We start from the raw sequence: 6,000 nt of genomic DNA on the forward strand, positions 1-6,000 counted from the left end.
TTCAGCCAAGTTTTGACAGTAGATACAATGTTGTCTAATTGACAATGTGGAGTTTGTTCTCTTAGGTTCTTTTTTCCTTTTTCCTGGAAAATCATCCCAATGGGTGTGACCTGCTCAGGCAGACACACTTGACTGCACTGAATCACAGGCCTTCATTGCACTTCCTGTTAGATAAGCTGGGAGGAGAAAGTGACAGCCTACAAGTAAATTTGTAACGAAATAAAGCCTTTAATTTTTTCCTGTAAACATTTTCTGGTCCCCTTACTTGTAGGTAAGTGATGAGAAGACATAAAGTTGCAAGGGAATAAAGCCCTGCTCCTGAGGAGATTCAGATTCTTCCCAGTCCAAAGAGGGCTTTATTTCCACGATTGAGGCGTACATGCATTAATCTGATTTCAAGCTGTTGCCCTTCAGTTGCAGATTTTGATATGATAGTTATAAAAATGCTTTCCATAAGAATCTGGCAGAGACTAATCCAGCATATCCTTGCTCACATTGAATGTATAGTGAAAGTGTCACATGAGCTTTAAGGTAATTGTCTTCATTTTTGATGAGAAGCAGCACAGCATATCTTAGTTCTAGTCGTATGACCATATCCTATAACTTATTTAGGAATCTAGTTCCTTAAAAGCAAGTTGAGGGCTGAGGTTGTGTGGGTCTGTAGTGGAGTGCTTGCCTAGCACATGTGAGGCACTGGGTTTGATTCTTAGCACTATATAAAAATAAATAAAATAAAGGTCCATTGATTAAAAAAAATTTTTTTTGAAGACAATTCTTGCTTCATAGAGTAATATCTAATGAGATGGTATAACGTCAATGAATTCAATTCAATGCCTTTCTCTGGGAATTGACTAGTCTTGAACAAATGTCCTGGTCACCAGTGCTAAAACAATGGTTCTGAATTCAAGTTTGTTCTTCTTTCAGCCAGCCCTCTGAATACTCACAAGTAACAATCCTAGAGCTACAGGGAACCAAGTTGCAGAAGGACATAGGCTCTTCAGCCCAGAGCAAACCCTTTCCACTGTGTTCACTGATCTGGCCAGAATGGGAGGAGGAGCTGTTAGGTTCACTGGACTAGAGGTGTGGATTCCTGTTTTGTTTGTATTGCTGACTACAGAATCTGCAATTTATTTATTTTTTATTTTTATTTTTTGTAGTTGTAGATGGACAGAATGCCTTTGTTTATTTTTATGGGGTGCTGAGGATTGAACCCAGGGCCTCATGCATGCTAGGCAAGCGCTCTACCACTGAGCGACAGCCCCAGCCCCAAGAATCTGGAATTTAATGGTTTGACTCTCTAATGGGAGTCCTTGTTGACTAATACTGAACCCAATCCAAAGCCCAAAGACAAGCTTTGGCCCTGGTGAACAGGGTAAGATTACAGGTTTTCTCATTGATTATGTGACATCTTGGTCTCTGCCTGATATAGCAGAGTTATTTCTCCCAGAACAACAGATAACCAGGATAGCCCATAAGCCTTTATTGTCAGGTTTAAAGCAGAAATATGTATTACTTTGGACTTTTATCTGCCCTTAATAGAACCAGAACAGGTAGACTTTTATATTTATTCCATGCCCTCCTCAGCATCCTAAAATCCCTTCAGGCATACCAGAAGTTTCCCAGACAAACCCTAGAAGGAAGAAAAAGTTGGCTCTTTGGAGTTGGGGAAACAGGCGGGGCTGGGGATGTGGCTCAAGCAGTAGCACGCTCACCTTGTATGCGTGCGGGTCCGGGTTTGATCCTCAGCACCACATACAAACAAAGATGTTGTGTCTGCCGAAAACTAAAAAATAAATATTAAAAAATTCTCTCTCGGGGCTGGGGATGTGGCTCAAGTGGTAGTGCGCTCGCCTGGCATGCGTGCGGCCCGGGTTCGATCCTCAGCACCACGTACAAACAAAGATGTGTCCACCAAATACTAAAAAATAAATATTAAAAAATTCTCTCTCTCTCTCTCACTCTTTCTTAAAAAAATAAAATAAAATAAAATAATTCTCTCTCTTTAAAAAAAAAAAGAAAACAGGCTATCTGTGTGAAAAAGAGAAGGCTTTATGGAGGAGATATCTGAGCTACACAAGGAACACAGGTTATGATAGAGAGAAGGTATGGTAGGGTCATTCCAAGAAGAAGGAAGAGTAAATGAATACTCCCAGGTTTGGTTTTGTTTGGTACCAGGCTCTGATCTACATCTGCAGCCCTTTTTATTTTTTAAATTTTGAGACAGGATCTTGCTAAGTTGCTTAGGACCTTGCTAAATTGCTGAGGCTGGCTTTGAACCTACAATCTTCCTGCCTCCCCAGCTGCTGGGATAACAGGCATGCACTACTGCACCTGGGAAGTTTTTTTTGTTTTACTTTTAATGTAATTGTTTATCTAGATTTTCTGAGGATCCTGTAAAATGCATAAGCACTTGGAAGCAGGAAGAAGCCTGAAGAGTCCTTTTTCAGTCAAATGAAGTACTGCCTCAGCCAAGGAGACTGTCAGCCTAATAACTTCCAACAATCTTTCTGTAGCCCAGAACTGCTAGGACTTATTGGAAAGTGAAAACACTTGTAGGGTAGTCTAAACTTAGCTACCAAGTTGCTCCCTTGGATCACATCCTGCGCTCTCCTTAATCCTTACAAGTATAGACAAAATATATGTGGAAGTGTAAACAGACCCTACCCCCCAAAAGCAATCTGCCTGGGTATACTTTGTCACTTTTCACCCTAGGAGAAGGTGAAGTCTGAAAGATCCTGACACTGTAATAAGACTGGGGAAGGGAGGGGGGGGCTGGGTTGTGACTCAGCGGTAGAACAAGAGCCTAGCACGTGTGAGGCTCTGGGTTCGATCCTCAGCACCACATAAAAATAAAGGTATTATGTCCAACTATAACTAAAAAAGACAAAAAAGAAAAAAAGATTAGGAAGGGGACATGGACAATTGAGATTTGGAAAACAAGAAAAGGCATCAGGTTCCTCCCCACCGTAAGTCCTCCTGCTGCAGTTCTTTTTTTCCTTGGACACTCTCCATTCTTGTCTATAGCCTGTGTACACTGGCTGCCAGCTGGCTGCCAGCTACCTGACCTACTTGTCCCAAGGACAGCTAGGATTAAGTAGACTTTGAGTCCTCTCCTACGTAAAATATTTTTCATAGGCAATGACTTTAACAGGCGGCATCTCTGGCTCCATCTTGGGGTGAGGTGGGGTGGTCTGAAACTCAATTTGTGGAAAGTCTTATGCTCCAGGGAGGATAATGACCCTTTATATGAACTGAAGTCTACCTTATTCCTGGGGACAGAAGGCTCTAGAGGCATTGTATGATACATGAAGCTTCTTTTCCAAAATTGAATTTTTGTACCCAAAACTGGTACCAGAAGCTGAAACATCCCCAAACCTCCATCCAGAATCCTCCTGGGAGAAGCTGGAAAGTAACTCAGACATGACTCATCACCAGATTCTTCTCCCTCTCCCCAGCCAGAATGAAAGAAGCAAGCAGGCTCCTCCCCAGTGGATGGCCACATCCTCACCACAAACTAAGTCATGGTCACACCCAGCCTGAATGGAAAATTACCAGGAGAGGAAGGACAAGAAGGTTAAACTCAGTTTTTTAATTCTCAGTCCAGAATCACAGCCATCTATTCTCCAACTGGAACTAACTGAGGAAAACAGTTCTCTTTCTGCCTCTATCCCTAACCAAGTATGTCCAGGTCTAAAAGAAGTGATGCTGTTTGAACCCAGATCTATTTGAAAGGTAGAAGGCAGATGATGCCTTGTTGCTCACACCTGGCTTTAACAGACATCCAGTTTCCTCACCTCCAAGGTAGACAGGACCAGGTTGGGGAAAGGGAAAACCCTACTCAATATTCCCTCCAGGCTGCGGGAAAGGTTCCTCTCCAGAAAGTTTCCCTGCCATTAAGGCATTCTTCTTTTTTTTTTTTTTTAAAGAGAGAGTGAGAGAGGGAGAGAGAGAGAGAGAGAGAGAGAGAGAGAGAGAGAGAGAGAGAGAGAGAGAATTTTAATATTTATTTTTCAGTTATCGGCGGACACAACATCTTCGTCTTTGTATGTGGTGCTGAGGATCGAACCCGGGCCTCACGCATGCCAGGCGAGCGCGCTACCGCTTGAGCCACATCCCCAGCCCCATTATTAAGGCATTCTTGTGTTTGTTTGCGATGTTTTAATTGGACTTGTTTTACCTCATGTTTTGAATTTTATCATATACAATTATCTGTGGTTTACAAACTTCTCAGATCCACAAAGTCCTGCTTTTCTGTGAAGCACTATGAAATGGTCTATTTAACTTTGTTATAATTTTATTGGCATAGAAAGATTATGATTATGAATATGCTATTTTTAAAGAGATACCATGAGGCTAGCTCAGTTATTTGTTTTTCTGGTATACTCTAGTTCATTCCTTCTTATCCCATCACTTCCTACTACTTGCCATATCACATGCTGAAATGCTTACAATTGAGAAATTGAACAAAAATGTAGTTATACCATATCAGTAGCCACATACCTACATCCAGTTCCAGGAACACCACTGAGGACTTACAAAAGTGAGGTACTAAGCAACTCAATGAGACCCTCTCTCTAAATAAAATACAAAATAGGGCTGGGGATGCGGCTCAGTGGTCAAGTGCCCCTGAGTTCAATCCCCGGTACTAAAACAAACAAAAAAACCATCACCACCAACAACAAAAAAGCCCAATTTACTCTAGCCCATTAAGATCTCTATAGAAGGGCTAGAATTGTGGCTCCATGGTAGAATGCTTGCCTAACTTGTGTGAGGCACTGGGTTTGATCCTCAGCACCACATAAAAATAAACAAATAAAGGTTAAAAAAAAAAAAGAATGCTTTAAAAATATTTTAAAAAATAAGCTCTCTAAAGAAAACCTGTCTTCCAATTTTCTAATCAGGATTAAGTGAAAAAATATCTGTAAAAGCTTGAAAGCCACAGAATATTAGTTTAGGAGTCAGGCTGTTGTCACTAGTTGTAGAATAAGGTAAAATACTTGTCCTCTGTGCGTCTGTTTTCTCATCTACAAAATATCAATAATAGGGGCTGGGGATGTGGCTCAAGCGGTAGCGCGCTTGCCTGGCATGCGTGTGTCACTGGGTTCGATCCTCAGCACCACATACAAATAAAGATGTCGTGTCCACCAAAAACTAAAAAATAAATATTAAAAAATTCTCTCTCAAAAAAAAAATATCAATAATACCACCTACAGCAACATAGGCTTGTTATGAGAATTGAACCAATGTATGTGAGAGCTTTCACCAATGCCAAACACACAGTAATATAAAATGTTAACAAATTATTAAAATGTTTAGCATAATACCCAACACTTAACCTAGTAAGAACTAAGAAGTGTTAGCTATCTGAATTACTGCACAGATGGGTTGCAAAGGTTCTCCCAGGAGACAGAAATTTCAGTTAGTGTGGGCTCACTGATAGGTCATTGACTTGGTGAAAGAGGTATTTCTCCTAAACCGAGAGCCTTAGGAAACTTACAGTGTCAGAACATAGTAGATGTTTGTTTGTTTGTTTGTTTATTCTCTTGAGATGGGGTTATGTATGTATATGTCTCACTGGCTTGCACAGGCTAGCCTACAACCAGGCTCAAGTGATCCTTCTGCCTCAGTTTCCCCCGAGTACTTGGGACTAGAGAAGAGCATTACCACACCTGGCTAGAATGTAGTAGTCTTGATCAAGAAGGAGTAAAGAGCCAGGAGCAATGGGGTATACTTGTAATACCAGTGGCTCAGGAGGATGAGGCAGGAGGATCGCAAGTTCAAAGCCAGTCTCAGCAACTCAGTGAGGCCCTAAGCAACTTAGTGAGACCTTGCCTCAAAATCAAAAATAAAAAGGGCTGGGGATGTGGCTCAGTGGTGGTTAAGCATCCCAGTACAAAAAAAAAAAAAAAAATCCCCAAAAGAGCATAGGGTATCTAAGTAAGAAAATATTTCTAAAGTACAGCAGAGGTAATGAAAAGACAATACATAGTCTAGAATAGA

This window comes from Callospermophilus lateralis, chromosome 3, assembly GCF_048772815.1.
Source record: "Callospermophilus lateralis isolate mCalLat2 chromosome 3, mCalLat2.hap1, whole genome shotgun sequence".
Taxonomy (NCBI): Eukaryota; Metazoa; Chordata; class Mammalia; order Rodentia; family Sciuridae; genus Callospermophilus; species Callospermophilus lateralis.